Source organism: Stomoxys calcitrans, chromosome 4 (assembly GCF_963082655.1).
Source record: "Stomoxys calcitrans chromosome 4, idStoCalc2.1, whole genome shotgun sequence".
Taxonomy (NCBI): domain Eukaryota; kingdom Metazoa; phylum Arthropoda; class Insecta; order Diptera; family Muscidae; genus Stomoxys; species Stomoxys calcitrans.
In genome coordinates this window covers 21,175,738-21,199,004 of record NC_081555.1, presented here as the reverse complement: position 1 = coordinate 21,199,004, position 23,267 = coordinate 21,175,738, and the positions used below count along the sequence as shown (strand labels likewise).

At 37.3% G+C, this 23,267-nt stretch overlaps 1 protein-coding gene across 1 annotated transcript in view; it reads left to right on the top strand.

Moving 5' to 3' along the window:
• The window catches only part of LOC106085054 (protein hairless), a 135,369-nt gene that overhangs the window by 46,579 nt on the left and 65,523 nt on the right, over positions 1-23,267 (top strand). Inside the window, exon 3 of the mRNA XM_013249083.2 lies at positions 12,771-13,044. The gene's annotated coding sequence lies outside the window, so the exon portion shown is untranslated. The remainder of the gene's footprint in view (positions 1-12,770; positions 13,045-23,267) is intronic.

Genomic DNA, 23,267 nt, shown 5'->3' with positions numbered 1-23,267 from the left:
GTTGTTTGTACCCTTTTATAAAATTCCCCTCACTGGCGAAAACAAATATTGGCATTACCGTTGCTGTTGTTGTATTTCTTTCATTTTCGATTTGGTGTATGTGTGTGTGTGTGAATTTTTGAGTGTGGATTGTTGTATAGCCGGCTGTGCGAGCGAACGACTGTCTGACTACGCAGCGCTGCTGTGTGTTTTGGGCTGCTGCTCTCACAAGTTGTTTTAGTCTCCTGCCAGGGCCCTGCTCTGTCGAGTTAAGTTAATTTTAAGTTAGCAGCGGGCAAAAATACAATAAGCAGTTTTTTTCAGCTGATATTTTTGTGTACGTTTTTTTTTTTGCAATGATGGCTGGTTTTATTGGATGCTTGGCGGGCGGGCTATCGCTCAGCGTGTCGGTTATTTTATTTTATTATTTTTTTTTTCGTTTTGTGAGGTGTGTATGGGTATGCAGTTTGGTTGGGTTGGTATGAACGTGTGTCATCTCAAGTTTATTTGTATATGGGTATTGTGCATTGCATATACCCGCATACCTCATGCCACCCAATCGCCCAGCTGGGGTTTATATATGCTGGTGTGACTTGAAATTGCAGCTTCAAATACTGGTTAGCATTGAATGGTGGATGCCTGGGTTCAAGTACTTGCTCCAAATCATTCCATTTTGCTATTGCATGTTATCGAGGCCAACACTAGCATTCCTTTTTTGGGGGTGGGGAAATTTTACTCTGCCAAAGTTGAACTCCAAAATTTTTCCAGTATGTATCTGGTATCTCTACCCACCCATTCATTCAACTAGGACAGCTTTAACCTACGAATGTGTGAGGTGTACACCAGTACAGTACTGTCGAAATGCAGCAGCAGAGGCGACCACAATGGTGATGCTATTTGGTTAGACCTTAGACCAATGCAATTTCTAGCTGTTGTATTGCCTGTTGTCGCCTGAGCTGCCTTAACCCGAAGGCAACAAAATCGTCGTCAATGGTTACTTGCCTCCCTCCCAAAAACAATGTGTGACCGACCAGCCATAATGATTATTTGCAAGGAGTTTCTCACTTAAAATCGAATACGAATAGGTATTTGGCATGAGACCATATCCATATGAATAAAATTGATAAAATTTTCCATAAAAAAAAATATTAAATTTTCTATTAAAATAAATAAAAATAAAAAAAAATAAAAAAAAAATAAAAAAAAAGTTCAACCGACCCCCAAGAAGTCAAATTAGGAAATCGGTTTATAAGGTAGCTAATTAGAGCTTGTTTGAAGTCCAAACAAAATACACGCACAAAATATCAGCTGAATCGGATTGGAATTGCGGCCTCTAGAGGCTCAATAAATAAAATCTGAAGATAGGTTTATATGACAGCTGCATCAGGTTATTGGCCGAATTGGGCCATACTTGGCGCAGTTGTTTGAAGTCATAACGAGACATCGTTAATTTCAGCTAAACCGGATAGGAATTGCGCCTTCTAGAGGCTCAAGAAATCAATTCTGGAGTGCGGTTTATATGGAAGCTATATCAAAACCTGGACAATTGTAATCCCAATTGACCTATACTAAGGAAAAGTATTTCTGCAAAGCTTCAAGCGCCTAGCTTTACTCCTTCAAAAGTTAGAGTGCTTTCGTAAGACAGCCGATACATATGTAAAGTAAATGGGATAATTGAGGCCTATCAGGGTAACTTTTTTGACGCTTCCAAATTCATCATTGGACACCAGATATTCACACTACACCGGATTCTGAAAAAACAATGTGTCGAAGGACTAAGAGGCCAGCATAATGTGTGATATATTTAATATCCTGCTACAGAAGGTTATACAAAACGCTATTGTGAATGGAAATGGTACATTGTTGTTCAACAATTTCTGATAACTAGTTTTCAGAAGAATTCTTCTACTTTGACTTCCTTTCAGAATTTCTATCTTCTCTTTTTAGCATAAGCCATACTAGCTCTGACTAGATCATATTCCCCACTCACAACCAGTGATGCCAACAATTTACCTGGAAAAAACGTAACAAAAATTGTAAAAAGCGTTAAAAAGAGTAAAATTTTGTATAGAAAAAAGTAAAGAGGCACACATTTCGATTTTTTGTAAATTTGGCAAAAACGGTGCATTCTTTTAATGAAAAAGCGTGGCTTACCATTAGAATCATTCTTGGCATAAGTCAAAAATCCAAAAAAGACGTAAAATAATTTGGCGCTGCCATTCAATGTGTCACTGGCAAGCAGACTTATCTGTGTCACTGTACGTATGTATGTACGTATATACTTTGTAGGTTCTCAGATCAATATTTGGATGAGTTACAAGCGGAATGACGACCATCCTATGGTAGAAAGTAAAAAATTCAAAATTTTTGTTTTAGGAATAAAAAAAAATTTCATATAGCTAGGTATGGTACCTTCTATCGAAATGAACTTTCTTCAGACACTTTTCAAAGAAATAAATTGTTGTTTTCAACATGTTTTTACCATAATGCGCCTACATTATGAACATACCCAACGTTCCTCTTTCTTATTTGTATTAATATTTCCTATTTCCGGTTTTTTCCACTTTTCCACTTAAATTTTTTGCAGTATTCACTAGACATTCCAACATTTCAATGTACAAATGTCTGTCTGTCTGTTTTTCTGCCTGTTTGTATACGAAAACTTTCTCATCATTAAAATGCTATGGTGGGGCCTTCTCCACAAAGACTTAATTAGCAAAAGTAACCACAAGAGAATTTTACACCCAACGAAGGGGGAGACGAAAAGGGTAATGAAATTAATAAAGTAATGAGCTCATGAAACTTGAATAAAGGGTTAAATAGAAAAAAAAATTAATTTTTAAAATTTGATTAAAAAATTTTGCTTTTGCGAAATTTTTTAATATATATAAAATTTTTCGATATTTCCTTTTTCTATAAAAATGTTTTTTTTTTCATTTAATTTTATTAAAAATGTACGTACAAAATTCACCTAAAATCACTCATGGATTTAGCAAATAGTTTGTTGAGCAACACATTTTGAATAAAATTAGTTCATATTTGCCACACGCACGCTTTTATGATGCCTTTATTGATTTATTGGCATTCATCCAAAAACAAAAATATGAAAAAATTTGACTAATATTACGTATGTTGATATTCCACTACTAAATATATTTATAGATAAGAAATATTTATGTACACACATACATTTGCATGTATGTATGTATATAAGAATTTCAATGGGCAAAATAATATGAGATAGGTGGCATACCAATACACGCACTTCTTTTTGTGAATTTAAATAAAGTGACAGGGTTGCCATTGTGCATATATAATGCCTTCAGCAACTTAGTTCATATGCCAGCGAAGACTATTTTGAAGTAATAAAAAGTAATTAACAACGAAGGAGCTAAGACCATGTTCAGACCAAAGCTGTTTTGAGCAAACGACTCGTTTTCCCTTTATGATGCCAGGTCACATTCAGGGCACACATCCTGCTCGTTGGCGTCAATCTTTGGCGTCAATAGACAGTGAAAGGGGTGGATATCTCATCCGATTCTTTGCGAAACTGCGAGTTGCAGCGTATTAAAATAACCGAGAAAATTTGAGCAACAGGATAATTGTGAATGGTCAAAGAAGGTATTGTGAATGAAGAACAAAATTAAGAACCCATCATACGGATGATCTGTAGTTGTTTTATAGCAGTGTGTTGTGTTCTATCTTTTGTCTGGTTGGGTTTCTTTCTTAATAGAAGTGAGAAGAAGAAAATGAGAGAACATCAAACGTTGAAAAACACACGTAAATTAACAAAAGACAAGTTAACCACAAAGCGTAAACATGTTGTTTTACAAATATAATTTGTAATTGAAAAGTAAAAAAATTTACAAATTTGGTTTAATTGTGGCTAAATCATGTTTTTTTCTTAATTCACAACACCTTGGTCCATTCACAATAATACTGTTGCTCAAATTTTCTCGTTTATTTCTATTGGTTGCATCTGGCAGTTTCCCAAAGTGTCGGATGGGATATCTACTCACTTTCATTGTCTATGTCTTGGGTAGGGTAGTAGGGTGTGACCAGAGGGATCTGGGTCTTAGAAGAGTTGATCTGGCTGGGCAGTTAAACAGCTAACGTATATTGTGTGCTCCCAGGTCACAATCGGGGCACACATCCTGCACGTTGGCATCAATCTTTCAGGCGGCTGCATCCATAGACTGTGATAGAGAGTGGATATCCCATCCGATTCTTTACGAAACTGCGAGTTGCAACGTATTAAAATAACCGATAAAATTTGAGCAACAGGATAATTGTGAATGGACAATGGAAGGTATTTTGAATGAAGAAAAAAGATGAAGGAGCCATCATACGGACGATCTGTTGTTATTTTTGTAGCAGTGCGTTGTATTCTATATTTCGTCTGCTTGAGTAATAGACAGTGAAAGAGAGTAGATGACTCGTTGTACTCAGGAAACAATGGATATTAGTTGCAACGATAAATCTGACGGTTTCTTTTGTTTCTTAAAAGAAGTGAGAAGAATCAAATGAGAGAACACAAAAACGTTGAAAAACACAAGTAAATTAACAAAAGAAAAGTTAATAGCTAAGCGTAAACATATTTTGCATACAAAATTTTTAATTGAAAAGCTAAAAAATTTATTAAATGGGTTTAATTGTGGCTAAATCATGTTTTTCTTCATTCACAATAACTTCTTTGCCCATTCACAATAATCCTGTTGCTAACATTTTTTCGTTTAATAACAATCGTTGCTGCATCGACTATTACACTAAGCTCCTTAGTAGTGAACAATGAGGCTGAAGATTTGGTGGCCTAAATCTGCAGATCTCTTGCAGCGAAATAAGCGGTAAGTTTGTTGAGGAAGACGTTGAACCTATCGCATGGCCTGTTACCATGATAATACAATCGTCCGCCTTTTATACGATCTCTCAAGTGTTGGCGATGTCCTCAAATATGGCTGACCGTGTTGAATGTTTTCGATAGGTCCAATTTACCGAGGACCGTCTATCACACGGCCCGGTGATGGCATACAAAGCAGTGGTTGTGCAGTCTTCGAAATCTATGCTGATGCTTGGCGAATGAACATTCTCCAACAAGGCTCGTGAGAAGTAGTCGCTCAAGCATCTTTGTTATTGGTGGCATAGTACCTCACAAATGTTGCCAGCATTAGGAGGGAATGACCACCGCTGAAAATTTTTCCGATGGTCTTGCTAGGATTCGAACCCAGGCGTTCAGCGTCATAGGCGGACATGCAAAGCTCTGCGCTACGGAAATACTTTTGAAGGGAGAACATAAGTCAATAGGCTTGGAAATATTGTGCACATGCTTTAGAGAGCCCAACACTGCTCTAACGATTTTCTACTTCTTTGGTCTAGGGTAATCTCTAACCTTAAAATACCTTTCATAGATTTCTTTGCAATAATTTCCAGTCTTCTAACAATTGATATTAGCATCTATAACATATCGTCTATGAAGATGAAAGTACAATGTAGCCTGGGCGTCGCATCATTATAAACCCACATTTTTGTTTTGTTTTTTTGTTGTATTTTTAATTTTCTGGTGTTTTGTGGTGCCACCATCTGTTAAAATTTCATTGGAGTTGTTGTTTTTAAAGTCTTGCACTACGACAGAGCTCTGGAGACGAAGTGTATTACACTTTGTAGGGTTATGTGTGTGAGTGTATTGGTGGATAATATGTAAAAGGGAAATGGGGGCTTAAGACGACAAACTAAGTTGTACATAGTTGTTGTAAAGCAGGGTTGGTAAAGGTTTAAGGTTATGACAAATGAAAGGCCTTCAGTTGCAGTTATTTATAGACAAAGAGAGCATTGCAAAAGTTAATTTACTTTAGTTATTTCATTATAAAAGTGAGGGCAGAGTCCTCTCATATCATTGAAAGATAACTTATATAAGATTTGAATATTTATAGAAGTTTTAAATGGCTAAACTCAATACAGACTTTTTTCATTTCAGTGAGAGTTGCTAGATTCAAATTTAAACAAAACGTTTAGAAGGTTTGAAATATGTGGAAGTAAGCTAAATTTCAGAATCCACCTTCACTATTGCTTTGAGTCGGTCACTTAAAAAATGCGGTCTATGGTGAATGGAGAAGACATATACCTAATAATTTCTCACCTAATATCTAATAACCCTAATAAATTCTCACACACTGGGGTTTTAACCAGAAAATTCCAGATAAATACCGAAACTGTGGGAATTTATGGAGTAAAAGGCGGAGCGTCAAACTTTTTCTTCTTAAAATTGTACCTCAATAGACAAGGCCTTGCCAATTGCCTACCTGCGAAAAGTACAAAAACACTAGCAAAAAATATACAATTTCAACAGTGAAGAATACAAAATTCTGCATGCAACACCAGCAGCTTGTAATGTTTGCTATTAGCGTACACATAAGCGTTACCACATTTTTTTTGCAAAAAAGAGACATCTTTCAAATCTAAAATAGATAAATGTTGTTATGATCTTTTCTTACTTAAACTGCTGCATTAAAACCCGCTATAATTTTCTGTTCTTAAAAAAAAACTTTAAAATTAAATTTATTTTTTTCCTCATCTTTGGTTTTTGGAATCGATATTTTTCTATACCTACCCACTCTTGATGCTCCCTGATAGTCTGCAGTGTAAAGTTTGAATGCAGCTGCTGTTGCTTTTCACAGCGCAGATGTTGTTGCTGTTATGGGGGTTTTCTTTTGTTTCCTTTTGTTTCCTTTTGGCCTTTCTTAGGCTATTCTATTTAACTCTGGCACCTTTGTGCTACACTATGACTTGAGCCATGCCAAGGAATACCAGCCAACACTTTTAAAAACTCCATGAGATGTTGCAAGAGGTGTGCAGTGAGGAGTGTATAAATTATTATCAGGTCAAATGGGAAACTAGTTTTGCCATTTTTTGAGTTATTTTTGTTATTGATAGGCTTTATACTAGCAATCTTAGATTAAAATCTTTGAAAAATTCTTTTATTGGTGATTACTTTTTTTAATTTCTATGAAGTAAATTAACGTTAAATGCAAATGTATACACATTTGTTTTTTTAATTGTTAGTTCGTTCAACTAACATCATGTCAAGAATGTCAAAAATTTGTAAATAGCCTACTGCTGATGGAGGGGTTGCCATATTCATATCACGTAAATTAGTTCGGGATTAAAAAAAGTATAGCTATTAATCGACAGTAATACTTGCTCTTATCAAAATAGATTGATTAGGAGATATTTGAGTGGTTGAAAAGAACAAATGTCGAACATAGGCAAATTTACACAAGCCAAAAATGCAAATTTTGCCCATGAACATTCCATTAAGGAACAGGGGCAAACTTCTCACATATCAGTGGGTGCAATCCAATTCACATTTAAGCTCAATGACAGCCTAGTAGGAATTTACGCCAGCAACCCCACAGGATTGTATCGTTGATTATTTTGTTACAATTAGGCAAGTGACTTTACTATCTTAATTCTTCTAATTAAGAAAGTAAAGTCAGCAGTGTGCTATACACTGAGGCGGCAATCTTTGCCGATGAAGAACTCCATCGGGTCAATCCGGTAGAACCGGCTGTCATGGGATTGATTCCGTTCTAAGACCCCAAAAAGTATGTATATTATTGATCGCCATGACATTTTAAGTCAATCTAGCAATGCCCGTCCGTCTGTCTGTGAAAAGCATACTTTCTTTCGAAGATGTAAAGCTACGTGCTTGAAATTTTGTACAAATACTTCCTATTAGTGTAGGGTTGGGAATGTAAATGCGCCATATCGATCCATACGTAGATAAAGCTCCCATATAAACCGATCTCACGCTAAAACTTCTTGAGCCTCTTAAGAGAGCAATTCTTATCCGATTTGGCTGACATTTTATCTATGACGTTTTCTATCACATTTAACAGATGTGTGAGTATGGTCCGAATCGGTCCAAAATCTGGTAAAGCTCTCATATAAACGAATCTCCCGATTATATTTCTTGACCATCTAAAGGGCCTAATTCTTATCCGACTGAAATTTTGCACAGTGACTTTTTCTTTGACCTTCAACATGCTTGTCAAATATGTTCTGCATCGGTCCATAACCAGATATAGCTCCGATATAAACCGATCCGACAGAGTTTGATACAAAAACATTGTCTAATTAAAACTATCTTTATTAAATTAAATATAAAAAAAGCCAAGATTGTTATACATATATATTGGGGTGCCCAAAAAGTAAATGCGGATTTTTTAAAAGAAAGTAAATGCATTTTTAATAAAACTTAGAATGAACTTTAATCAAATATACTTTTTACACTTTTTTTCTAAAGCAAGCTAAAAGTAACAGCTGATAACTGACAGAAGAAAGAATGCAATTACAGAGTCACAAGCCGTTGAAAAAATTTGTCAACGCCGACTATATGAAAAATCCGCAATCACTTTTTGGGCAACCCAATAGTTGAATTTTGATTAATAAAGATAATCTATCTATAAACCGATATTTCGATTTTACTTCTTGAGTCCCATAGTACGCAATTCCTATCCGATTTAGTTGAAATTTTCCACAATGGCATCTACTATGGGCTGAAACTTGCAAGCAAAATACGGCTCGAATCAGTTCATAACCTGATATAACTCCAATTTTTATCCATTTTCCTTATTGACAAATACGATCCATGGTGAAGCGCATGTAAGATCCGTCCCGGCTGAACTTAGCACGCTTTTATTTATTACTTATTTATCCCGCATTATTAATTCTTCAAACCCATTTTTAGGCTTTCTTTCCCCAATTGCAAGCCTAGTTTAAAATAGTAGTTGCAAAAATGCTTTTCCCTTGCCTATACATTTACTATATCTCAATCCACAAGATGGCAAAAAAAAAATTCTATGACCTCTCCGTCTTGCTGCAAAGACATGCCAGACAGACGGACATGTACATACAAAAAAGGGAAAAACAATCGAATTCTGCTAAAGCCCCGTTTTTCAATTTCGCACAATTTCTCCTCTCTCAAACTCCCCCTTGAAAGCAGAAATTTCGCGCTAATTCTGCCTGTAAGTGAGTAGTGTTGTTTACTTTTGTTGTTTTTTTTTTTTTGCGCCATTATTTTGTTTTCTGTTTAGAGCTTTTGTTGTTTTTGTTTGCATTTGTTTTGGTTGCAAGACATCATAGTCGTGTAACATCGACGTCGTCGTCGCTGTCATTGGTGTTGTTTTTGTTGTTCTTTTTGTAGTAGTATATAGTTTACCAAGGTTTGATAGTAGTTGTTGGGATGTGTATCTATAAATGTAAGTAACCTGGCTGGCATAAAATAGAAATCCAATGTTGAAATGTATGTTTTGCTTTGCGTTTACCACAGACAGCTGCTGCCTTTGTTAGAGAGAGAGTCTATAGATCGTCATAGATACGCGAACTACTATGTATACAAAAAATACGTAAGTACGTACTTTTGTATGTATGTATGTCTGTAGAAAAATGTCTATGTACTGAATTGCATACAGTCTGCATGTACTAACTATGTAGTACATGGATTTTGAGATGTGGCAAAAATCTACCAGCATTGCCAGCATGCTTAGGGTATGTATACAGCGCATCTTTGTAATAAGGCTGAAAAAATGGTTGCGTATTGTGCCAAATTTATAAAAAAAAACTATTGGGTTGCCCAAAAAGTAGTTGCGGATTTTTTTAAAGAAAGTAAATGCATTTTTAATAAAACTTGGAAAGAACTTTAATCAAATATACTTTTTTTACACTTTTTTTCTAAAGCAAGCTAAAAGTAACAGCTGAAAACTGACAGAAGAAAGAATACAATTACAGAGTCACAAGCTGTGAAAAAATTTGTCAACGCCGACTATATGAAAAATCCGCAATTACTTTTTGGGCAACCCAATATATCCAAATATAGCTTTTTTTAGATGATTTTTGAATCCTTTCGAGACTGCATTCAGCAATTGATTTTGGCTTAAGCTTTGATTTCTCACTATCTTACTAAGCTCATGGCTTATTTACCTTGTGTACATCTGGAACAGAAGTCCAAAACGTATTGTTTAACCTAAGGGAAGGATGTGCTCCTTTAGTTACAACTATGAAGGCGATTTCTGGGCTAAAACGCCCGTTGGCTGGGTGCTCTTCTTAGGTTTTGTTCTCATTGAAAAAAATTTACTATGGTTTCACTTATTTTGAGAAAGAGGCTGAATGAATGCAAATTCTCCAAGCCTACAATATTTATGTGGTAGGGTACTGTGGCCTGGTTGAGGTTTGTTTCTAGAGTTGAGAAAGCATAATCTCATTTTTCTGGTAAAAGTGTGTACGAATCTTCGCTGATAAAAAGTTTGAAAAACAAAAACGAAGCAGTCGGGGCCGAGAAGCACATAGCGCCAACTTCCATATGATTTCAGTATGTCCACCCTGTCCAAATATGATCGAAAACCTTAAACGAAGCAGAAACGGAGGAGAAACCTGGGAAAGGAGTAGATTTTATGTAGTGCACCACCCTAATGATTTTAGTAAGTCCAAACTGTCTCTCCGTCCGCAACCTGTGAGAGAATATTACCTTCCCCTTGGGAATTCCATCGGATTTGAAGAATAAGTGCAGCTCGATACTCCGATATGAAGCAGGAAGGAAGGAAGGATAAAGCAAGTAGTGCCGCTACCGAGTTGATTTCAGTACGTCTACATTGTCCCACTGCAACTTTGAGGATCTATGCCCTTCCCCTTTCTAAAGTCCATTCGATTTATAGAATGAGTGCAGCTCGATACCCCAAAATGTAGCAAGAGGGAAGGAGAAGGCACGTAGATGATTTCAGTATGTGCACACTCCTCCTCCAAAACGATCTATTCCCATCCCCTTTCTGAATTCCATCCGATTTTAAGAAGGAATGCAGCTCATCTTGTTGTCACATAAAAGTAGAGAAACCCGAAAATTAGTGAAGGATATAGAGACGTTAAAAAGTTTGTAAAAGATAACGTTATGCAAATTCTTTGGTGAAATCAGGACCAACAAATTCGATCTGCGATAAGTCGAGAAACTGATACAACGAGCTCACTATCTCAAATAGGGTCGGGAACCGATCAGGGGGATATTAAACCATCGGGAACTTAAAACTTCTAACTTGCCAATCAGTATGCGCTAGATTTTGTTGAGTAAAGTTTAGGCACCCGCCAAAAATGCACAAGCCGAAGACCATTAAAGCAAAGCATACCTAACAGGGGGCTTTCCCTTTGTAATTTCGTTGGCAAGAACTGAAGAAATGACACTCCTGGTGTCTTTTCAAACAAGAAGACTGTCAGACGTACGGACGAAAGGTCAGATAAGGTGCATGCTGTAGCTGGTGGTTCTAAACTAACCTCAGCCCTAGCGACGCCGACACCAGCCGATGCAAGGGAAAAGAAATTTGGCAATGAGAAGGCAATCAAATTACCGATACGAAGGCTATTAAGATAAATTAAACAAATATTCTTTGATACATTAGGTTTTATCCTTACTTAGAGTAGAAATGGAGCTAACTAGACCTACTTCCTTTATAAAAGCTACCAGGTGTTAGAACTCCTCGCCGTATGAAGGAGATGCATCACTCAGTTAAGAGCGCCGCTTCTCGCTTACCACTAAACTGGCTCCTTTACGGGCGAAGGGTCGGACAAGGTATATGCTGTGGCTGATGGTCCTACACCAGTCCCAGCGAAACCAATACCAGCCCAGGGAAAGTGAAAAGAAATTTGGTAATAACACGGAATCTACCCTCACCAATGTAAAGGCCACCGTGGCGCAGAGGTTAGCATGTCCGCCTATGACGCTGAACGCCTGGGTTCGAATCCTTGCAAAAATTTCCAACGGTGGTTTTCCCCTTCTAATGCTGGCAACATTTGTGAGGTACCATGCCATATAAAACTTCTCTCCAAAGAGAAGTCGCACTGCGGCACGCCGTTCGGACTCGGGTATAAAAAGGAGGTCCCTTATCATTGAGCTCAAACTTGAATCGGACTGCACTTATTGGTATGAGAGAAGTTTGGCGTATGAGTTCGAATTCTGACGCGCGAATATCAGACAAATTTTTCACGATTGTTATTCCGTCGAGTAAAAATGCTCTCTATTAAGTGATACCGGTCTGCGACACGTCGTTTGTACTTGGCAATAAAAAGACGGTCAGCACTCATTGACACGAAGAGGTGTCGCTAAGTGACCCGCCATTGAGTCCCGAAAACAATGGTTTAATTATTGAGCTAAAACTTTTATATTCTGTTCATTGATATAGACGAACTACCTCCTGTCCCTTAACGGATTGTTTATGGAAAACTTTCAAAAATATTTTAAATAAAAGGCTCCCCGTGGTTAAAAGTGGCAACAAAGTTGTGACTTCGATAGATAAGTTAAAATCTTAAAAAGGGTAAAAAACACTAATGAAGAATGCAAAAAGCGTCCATTTAGTGCCAAAGTTGGCATCACTGCACATAAATATGAGAGAAGTATCCCCACTGTTTCTTAAAGGAATATTCATGGGCGAATTAACATTTAACTAAGAAAAACACACTGCGACTTGGGTTCCGTTTTGTCATGTTCTGCTGTCATGTTCGACTGCCGCTGGAACCATTTTTTTAACCCAGGGGGTTTGAACATGGAAAGAAGAAAATGACTCCAAGTCCGAGTCCGTTTTTCTTAGGTAAATTAAAATTTGTAACAGTGGGGCTACTTCTTTTACGTCAAGGAGAGTCTCTTTTTCTTGGGTATATATAAAATCACGATTTCTATATGCCTATTCTTCAATGCAAATATATCCATTTTATATTCAAACTACATATGTACATAAATTGCCAATTTTCTTTTTCAGCATTCATTTTCTTAATCAACTGATCTACAGTGTCTTGTGCTATATGGCTTATATGTATGTATGCTGTGTCACAAACTATGTGCATGCTCTGACCAAGGCTAATATAAAGAGCTATGCTGGAACCCGTTTTCTATGTAAATCAACATCATCTTTAACAAATGAAACACCCACACAAGCGATGTGCAACAGCGGATCTCCCCGCCCCTACAAAGCCATGCTACATGCATGATGGGGTCCATCCACCCACCGGTTCATGTGCATGCGAGTAATCTAGGTGAGTAGATTTGTATGTACATATGTAAGTGTTTACCCGCTTATAGCTAGCTTACTTTGGTGAATCTCTCCATGACATATTGGCTGCCGGTAGTGGCCACTTTCGAGTCCACACATTTTCATAGTTTGCTAAAAGTTTCTTTGACTGTGAGTAGGCGAGAATATGTGCTAGCCTAAGCTTGCTATATTCCCATTTATTCCCTGAAATTGATATACACACAAAATTATATGTATCTATATCCTGTATATAGAGCTCTCTTAGTATATAAAATAGCTTAAAATGCAACAACAGGATGCAGCATAAGGCACAGAATGCACTAGTAAGCTTACGTCTGCTGCATGTATGCTGGCTATGGGTAGATAAAGTACTAAAACTATATGTATGTATGTAGTTACTCGCATACATATGTATTCCCATAGTTATGGGCATCCTATGTATAGGGGATATCACCAAAGTCTCTTCCGCCTTGCCTCATGCACTCTTGCACTCACTTGCTCCCTCCCTCTCCATTGCTTGCTCGCAATGGCAAAAGTTTTAAGTATTGCTTTTGGATTTTGCTTTCAAAGTCATAAAATATGTATACCAGCGATACTTTAGCACGAATGCAACTAAAACCCACTCGGCAATTCGGCTACGAAAAGCCCTCTCAATGCCTTTCTTCTCCAGACTAACAACAGCAACAGCAGCATAGAAATGACCAATCCCTGACCCCACTCATGCATTTCTCTAGTATTTTATGGTGCGCCACTTACACACAAGTATATGTGTGTGTTAAGGCGTACTAGAGTAGATGTACCCTGTTACCCTTTACCGCTACTCCTAGTCCTAGTTGGTGTACCATTATTCTCGTATTCTTACAACAGCAGCAAATTGTTGTTGTATACCCCTAGCTGTCAGTGCATATTAAAATTTATGGCATTCGATTTATTTGGTATGTTCCGTTTTTATTATACCCGTTCCCTTGCAAAAAGCTTTTTTTTGGTTTTGTTTTTGGGCAAATGTATCGTGCGGCTGAGGTGATATTTAAAACATTTGCAACAGTACGTACTCACTCTTACCGCCCCAACAAAAAGAATGCCTTGGTAAAACCTCTCAAATTTCGCTTATTGTCTACCTTTTTATTTTACCCTTGCCCAATTTGCAGGCATGGCTCTCCCCCCCTACTTCCCTTTCCACTTGCTCCACCTATCCTCTTTGGCCCATTATCTTCGTCATATACTTGCCCAACACCTTGCTTGAGCCCCTTTCCCTCTCTCTCTCTCTCTCTTTGAATTTATCTCTCTATCGTTGCAATCTATCTCTTTTGCTCTTCTGTTGTGTTATTTGTCTTCTACGGTTTCATGTGATTTATAGAAAATGTAAAGCACACATTTTTGCCGTGAAATCATGCGAGTTGTGTATATTTGTATGAGTGTATGTGTGCGTATGTGTTTATGGGCAAATGTAAAATGGGTTCTAATGGCCCGCTATTTCTATTCACAAACACATGCAATCATATATATCTAATACATATATATAGCCAGTCTAGTCTATAGGTTTTAATATACTATATAGGCATATAACAGCAGATTCTCCTTTGCTTGTATGTAACATACCTATATGCTGATAATAAATTTCAAATTGAAATTATATAATTTGTTTAGAATTAAATTTGTGAAAAACTCCAAAGAGGCTTACAAATTTGATTGCAGAAGGGTATTCTGAAAAAATTAGAGGATGAGTTACCAGAAAAAAAATCTAAATGAGTCTTAGTATTATCCATATTTTGGAAATTTTTAAGGACTATAAAAAAACCTAAAAGAAAAAAACTAACTTTAAATTAAATATATCCATAAATTTGTATTTCCATTGATCGGTAGCAGCTATAACTAAACTAAAAACTTTTAAAGCCAAAACAGAATGAGCGCGTTGAGCTTTGCTTTTGAGCGGTACGTTGCAAAATCCCATAAGACCAACACGCAAAAATCAAAATTTCAACTTTGACGACTAAAACCGAGCGTCATTCTGTGTTATCATACGTGAATAAGAGTTTTTAGGTGACCAAACTAAAAATTGTTTAACTTAACGCAAATAAAGCTTTCACTGCCAGTCTATTTTGTTTTCCGTGTACCAGCACACCACACACGCTATTTGGCAACCTGTCAAAACAATACGAAGAAAAAAAATTCAAAATATTTGTAAAATTTATAGAAAATAAATAGGCATGGAAGTCAAATAAATTGTATAAAGATTTGTGTACGCAAATTTATAAATTATTGGTTGTAATTATATTTTTCCATTCACAATAGAGGGTTTCTGCGGTTGGCCACACTTATTTGTGAAAAATATATCATGGCAATCCTGACGGCAGATAATCTACATAAGCCTACACTGGTAATTTGTCAAAAACTTCGTTGGTACAATCGTTAGTAGTATGATCTACAATAAATTGGTTCATAACTCGATATAGCTCCCATATAAACCGATCGCCCGATTTGATTTCTTGAGCCTTTAGGGGGCGCAATTAATTTCCGATTTGGATGAATATTTGGAGGTGGTATTTTTGTATGACTTCTATCTATCTATCAGCCATGACAAGCAAGTTGCATAATTTGGACTCTTAGGTTAGGTTGAAAAGAAGGTGCGGATATTAATCCGCCTTTTGTAGAAGCTGTAGGGACATCGAGGAAGAAGAGACTGTGTGTGTGTCTCGCACTAGCAGTTAGAAGGAGCTCCACTTTAGGTTTTAATTTTTTTGAGAACCTGTCTGATTTAGCTGATGTGAACATTCGCAAGTTACTGGGCTTTTTAAAGCGATCTGGATGACTCAACGGTAGGAATTAGAAGGCATCTTCCTTCTTCTGTTCCTGTGGTATCACAATGGACGAAAACATGACATAGGAAATGCTCCAACGTCTCATTATCTTCCCCACATGCTATCACTTGCCAAGCCGATTTTGCATAAGTGAGCTCGTGGTCCTATTTGTCCTGGTATGATACCGAAAGCTATACTGTTTTCCTTCTCACTTTCTTTCTGTAATAGCCTCGTTTTCTCACGATTTTAATTTCGCTATAGGAATTTTCTTCGTTCTGTTATGATACGGACAGCTATACTTCCTTCTTCTTCTTCAGTAAAAGCCCCGTCTTCCCACGATTCGGATCTGCCCATAGGATTTTCGCCATCCTACCGACCATTTTGCTATTCCACAGTGTTACGCCCTTAACACGGACTGCGTCGACCCGAAAGGCTTCGAGTTAACCAAGTTTATTGATTTACTGCGAAATCATCTGCTTGGTAGAGCTCTTATATATTTGAAAAATTTATTCAAAGAGCCTATACTATGCGATCCATGGTGGAGGGTATCTAAGTTTCGGCCCGGCCGAATTTAACGAGCTTTTACTCGTTTGTATTCACTTTTTGTTGGCTTTTCTCAGGATTCATTTATATAAGATTGTCAAAATCTGCCTATTGTGAATGATAATAAATGTCATCATTGTTTTTCTCTCAAAAAACTAAGCACATTGCACTTCCATGGATAATTTGTTTCTTTTTATTTTAAATCTTTTAAAATACGGCTTGCAATATATAAATTTTATATATCTTATTTATTCAATTTGTATTTGACGTCAACAAATTGCAAACAAGTAAAAAACATAAGTAATAACAAGTTTGACAATAAGATGATCAGAACGGCAAAACGTGACTCCTGCAAGCTCCTCTGCGATGGCGCTAATGACGCCGAAAAGATGAACTAGTTTCTCTTAACAACCCATGTCCAAAGTGAAACGTTAGTAGTCGACATGGCAGTGAGGGCAGAGGCAACGGAGGACATATTGAGGGTTTTGATGAAAACGCATTTTCCACAGGATACGAGGGGATTCACCTAGATACCGGAATCGTACAATATTGAGATTGATCGAAGGCGATGTATGTGATCAAATTGTGAATACCAGGCTATGTATTACAATCAGTCTGTAATCAATATCACTCAGATAATTTGTAATCCTTTTTGACACCGCATATATATTTTGTAGTAACAGACCGAGTCTCTAAAGTGCAAATCGAACCCACAAGGCTTGTACTTGTACGAACGCACTATCAACTGGACTAGCGGATTATTGAGTATGAATGTTATTGTGCAGTTAATTGTGAATGGTATTGTGAATTATCATAGTAAGTCTAGTGCTGCCAGATTGCCTATAATACAATGCAACAAATCCGATTGACATAAAATGTGCTTTAATTTTTCAAAGTTCTTTACCTTTTTTCTATCCGTTGATGATAGTTTCCGTAGAAATTTCTGAATTTCTTCATTTTATTTCTTATCCATTTATTTTCCTATCAAAAAACCGATTTTGAAAAAAATCATTTACTCTTATTCGCAAACTAAGAGTTGGACGAAACTACTGTGTGAGCACACTTATAACGTAATTTTTGTTTTCAAAGTAAACTTTAAATTATACAATGACCTCGCTCATCAATTATTCAAAGAGAAAAAAAATCGAAATGCGTTGGCACATAAATACAAATATAGCAACATTTTGATTTTTTTTATTTGTTTATATAGACTCCGTGCGTCATAGCATTGCGTGCGATTATTTCTATATCTCTTATGCAAGTCTACACTTAAGAAAAATTGTGGGTATATGCAGCACTCTTAAAATATGCATGTCTACACTCAAGAAAATTTGTTGATAGATCCATCCGAAATAAGAATTCAAACATACAGAGTACAAGTTTAAAAAATGGATTTTATTTTAATTTTATTTTTAAATCAAATTTTCAGTGTCCTAGAAGTGTGAAAGAGTATCATCTTTATCTCGGTATTGCATTGTTTTTATGTACTTATTTGTTAAATAGCTCTTGCCTTTTTTCTTTGGTACCAACAGCAAAAATGTGCAAAGAAAACTGGTTTTAAGATCATTATCGGATTTAATTTTTTTTTCTTTTTTGTTTTTTTTTTTTGGGCGCTGACTCACACTTTTGCTACTTGCATGGTTTTTTTCTGAGATATTTTTGAATGCAAAGCTACATATAGAGAATGATTACAGTGAGTAAAATGAAGTGAAGAATTTTATGACATTTCTTATCTCAGATTTTTTTTCAATAACTGTTGATATGTTGAAAGAGGCAAAGCTGATTATTTTTGCAAGTTAGGATGGAAAAATGCTGTACGCATGTGAAGAGTACGTTATTCGCCTTGTGTCGGACTCCGTTGTTTTTCATCTTCATTGTGTCTGCTTTTAGACTTCCGCGTTCATACTCTACACCCTAGCGTTCAAGTACATCTTTCTATGCAGTACTTGGTCGGCGTATCGCATCGCATCGCCTTTATCTGATTCCCGTTCCCTGAGTCTTTCGAACTAGCGCTCGCAGTGAAAGAATCTGCAACTTCTAGCTCGTCATAAATGCATTTGCTAGAAGAGTATTTGCCCATTCTTGGTAGGTATTTCCGAAAGTAACCACGGCCTGTCAACATCTGTGTAACGTAATAGATGATAGCGCCGTGTTTCCTATCGGTTAAAATCCGTACATCGGGCATAAGTCGTCGCGTCTACCAGCCATGAGTCTCATTTCTCCACCTTTGTTGCCATCTCTCGATAGTCTCCTCTCATATGGTCCGTGTATGATCCGTTTAAATATCATCCTCTTCTCTTTGGGTGTTGAACCTCGCCGTGTAGAACCTGGCCCGTTTCATGACAAGTGTGACTCTGATGTCACTCTTAAAATAGAGAAAACACTGAAAATGGACAGAGGAGCAGCAAAGGGTGTTCGAACCCAGGCGCCTGAGCTAACGTATCCAGACATCGGCCGAATGTTCCTCCTGCAAACCGATTGCAGAAGTACTTTCCAAGTGTTCGAAGAGGTTGAGCGAATTATCGCATATGCCAGTCGAATCCTAAATGCAGCCGAGAAGAACTACTCAGCAACTGAGAAGGAATGCGTTGCCATTGTGTAGGTAATAAGGAAAATGAGGCCATATCTAGAGGTATACCCGTTCCAGCTACTAACGGACCATCTGGCCGTCAAATGCCATAATTCCATTGACAATCACTTGGTTAGTTAGTAAGATGGGCTTTGGAACTACAACAATACACATATACGATCAAGTACCGTAAAGGGGGACCCTATGTGGTCGTAGATGCCCTTTTCCGTCAAGCCATAAAAGCTCTGAACCGAGCTGTTGGGGGAATTGCTGAAGACTGTTCTCAGATCAAAACTGGGCACGCCCTATTCCGCGGTTAATGGCCACCTCCATCGTCATTGCACACCCTGGAAACTCCTCTACCCGTTCCCGTTTGTTTGTATCATAGTCAGCTGGCAGCAGGCCACTTGGGCGTACGGAAGACAAATAAACCGGGTATGTAACCGGTACTACTGGCAGGGAATGCTGCGTGTTATAACTAAATTCGTCTGCAGCTGTGAATTCTGTCAGTGGTATAAGCCGAATCAGAGGGCACCAGCAGGAGAGATATTGCGAAGTATCCCCGATGAGCCGTGGGCTACAGTGTGTGTCGATGTTTTGGATTCCCTGCCGATAACTAAACACGGTAATGCTATGTTGTTGGTGTTTATCGACCGGTATTTTGTTTGACATGCTGTCTGCAGTGTCCGGTCCCTTAGTTCGCTGTCTGCGCCTACTAAATTGCAGCGTTATCCTCATAAGCATGTTGTCTATGCGCATATCCACTTCCACTGGGAGTAGCAACTCTGTCTTGTGCATCGCAAGTTGCAAGCCGTGGGAGTACAGCCAATCACCTGTCGCAGTTTGGGCTCTGCACCTTCCGTGTCTCTTGGTGTGATGAATGCAAAGGTTCCGACTGGCATTTCGGAGATCTGCTCAGGTCTTTGACGTCGCGCTGGTCGCAGGGAGAGGCAAACTTTTGCAGGATGTGCGATGGCGAACAGGAGTGCAAGACGGTCGAGTACCTGTTGTGTCACTACCCCACAATTGCGAAAAGCTAACACTGGATAATGGGTGAACACCTCTTTTCGAGCCTGTTTCTTTCATACCTCCAGGAAAACTCCTTCTTTTAGCCACCGATTGAACTTTCTCAGGAGAAATTCCTCCTTCCAGTAACCACCGGTTGAACTTTTTCAGAAGAAATTATTATCGGTTTTAAGCTGTCGGACTGATGACCTCGGTCGGTATTCCGGGTGTTTTTCTGGTATGGAGGGGGTTTTTTGCTATGAAGGCTGCGGGCCGCGTTTCCATCGTGAAAGAGTTTATGTTTTCTGTGGGCTCTTCACAATTTTCATCGGTCGTGTCGGCGGATGTGTTTTTGGACTATATACTTCATTGTTCTTCCGTCCATCACCGCCGCTGGCTCCGTGTGCCTAGTTTTTCCATCACATTTTTGTATGCGGGACCCCAAGGGGTTTCGGTTTGTATCTTCTCTTGATTTCTCCCACTTTTCTTTCTTGCTTCTTTCTATTACGGCAGCATGGAACTTTTTTGCCTACTTGCATAGAATGTGTTCTGTCTCAGCAGCACTCTTGCGGCCAGCAGTAATTTTTCTACATCTTAGAGTTTAAACCCAACCAAAGAATCAAGAGTCACACCCATAAAAATAGCTAGCGGCGTAACCAAATAAGAGACACCAAGTCTGGAGTCAAATTTGAGGGATGGCAGAGAAACAGCGAGATTGGTGTTGAAGATGTTATTTAATTATTACAGTTCTAACACTTTTTAATAACTTCGCAGTACACGAAAATTCATTTAAATTGTATTGCAATCTTGTCAATTTAACATAAAAACTTCTGCAATTTTGTAAACATATGTTTAGTAAAATTATCTGAAAATTGTTGGGAACATAACGAATTTTCATAAAAATGTGGCAACATTTTCAGTGAGGAATATGCTGAGATCATGACATAATTAACAGGTAGTGTACCGTAAACAGCTGAGTAAATTTTTTCTCGCGAAGTGCACTATATGTCAACGAGTTTTAGATGTGTGTGTGTATTATAGTTAATAACCATATTCACATAAACAACGAAAAATGGCGCGAAGTAGTATTATACACAAAATCAGAGTTGCACTAATAACTGATTTTGACAGATAGTGCACTCAATATTTTGTTGTTGCATGAATATATCTTGGCTGAGAGAAGAGAACATTGAGGGCAACGCTGTAAAAATAGAATAAATTCTATTTCAGCGTCATGACGCTAGACTCTGACTCTAGCCAAGGCGGGTTTTGCTTTCCCATATAAAATGCATGTAAAACAACTTGACACTGACTCTTTGATTGGGTTTAGGCTCTTAGTTTTATGCCGTTACTTTGTTGCTCAGCTATGGCGTCGCTATACCAGTGTACTGTGGGTCCAGTTAATCTCTGCTTTTTAAGTCGTGGCTGTGATTTATTGCATCCGCTCTCTATGATGCTCATCGCTCATCCCACTGGACGTCTGGCGCATTCTATTGCCCATCAGTTTCTCCTAGAAATTTCGAGGCGTCCAGCTTGTTCACGTTCCACTTTCATGTATTTGCTCTCATTCTTAGTTATGTTTCTTCCAAATTTAAAGGAGAGCATTATATAATACTGATAGTCGTTTGCTGTGTATGTTTCCAGTATACTTTACTATGCTATTTTACCGATAATTTCGTCGGACGCAAGGTTTATATACGGTAGGGTGGAAAGCTTATGTTGCCACCTGTTTTTTTTTTTTTTGTATATTTGGCCAATGACTGGCTGGTTCAATATAATTTTAAGACAGGCATGTTTATCGTTGTACTGCAAACAACCCTGACCCATCTCCTCTATTTCACTAGAAGCATGCAACCTTCAACGTAAATGATGAGTTATTAACTTTTTTTTGCGTACTTTTCCCTTTTACTCTTATTTTTTATTTTTCGTTGAAAGATTAATCAAAATGGATGATTCATCATAAAATGTCAGGAAAGTTAATAACGAATAGAGAACAACACAGCAAGTGTTTTAATGTACTTTTATTTTTTTTTTTTCGTTTGATGGAACTTTCCATATGGTCTCCTCTCAAGCGCTAAGCTGAAGGGGAAGTACAAACGCATTGAAAAGCCACAAAATTCCCCACAACTATTTTACTTAAAAGGCAAACCAGACAATATTAAATATGGGAGTTTCTTCAACAAACAAAATGCTTAAAATATAAAACACAGGATTAAAATTTTAGTAAGAAACATAATAGGATTAATTTTTTTTTTTAATTTGGAAAAAAAATTTCATAGATTTTAGGAAGTTTTCACAAACTTTAATGTAGATTTGAAATAGGTTTATTTGACAGATTTTCTTTATAGAACTGTCATTTAACCTATTTTAATGTTTCAATAAGGCTCTATTACACGGTATGTAGGTGTCTTATGACATGTCAAATTTAGCACAGTTAGAGTTGTACATGTGGTGTGGTACAAATGAAAGTGGTATATGAAAATCACTTTTCAAAAGCACATGTAATTTTTTGTTTTAAAGCAAGTTATATTCATTTAGAGATAGAGAGACAGATGCCCAACAACAAAATATTTAGTGCACTATCTGTCAAAATCAGTGATAAGTGCAACTCTAACCTTGTGTATGTCACTAGTTTGCTCCATTTTTCGTTGTTTGTGTATGTAAAGTTCTTAACTATAATACACACACAACGAAACTCGTTAATAGATAGTGCACTTCGCGAGAAAAAGTTGTACTCAGCTGTTAACGGTACACCACCTGGTAATTATGTCTTGGTTTAAAGCATGCTCTATTCCTTCTGACACAAACATAAAGAAATAAGCTATTTTTGTTGTCAGACCAATAAATTGTTTTCACAAATTTATGATTTAGCCACCTTTCACACAACTTTTTTACGCATAAAAAATTTGATGATTTTCTCACATTTTTAGTTGTCATTACAAATTTGTACAAATTGTTGCTGGAAGTCGTTCGCGTACATTATTTGCCAGAGAGCGAGCACATTTTTGAGTATTTGGTAATTGAGAGCTTGCAAATTTCTACTGGAGGTTTTTTTCCCCAGCAGAAATTTGCAGCATCGAACAGCTGTTTTATAAAATTCAGATGTTTAATTCAAATAAAAAGCAAAAGAGTGTAAAGGCTGTACTTACTCTTCTGCAAATTTTTACTGGAAAAATACGCAACAGACTGCTACTCTAACCTTAACTAAACCTGTAGAAAATTTCAACTTTTCCTTCATTTTTTCATTCTCACCATTTAAATTTTGGTAATGGCGGGCAAACTTCTTTTCATACATTCTATGTATTGCAGGAA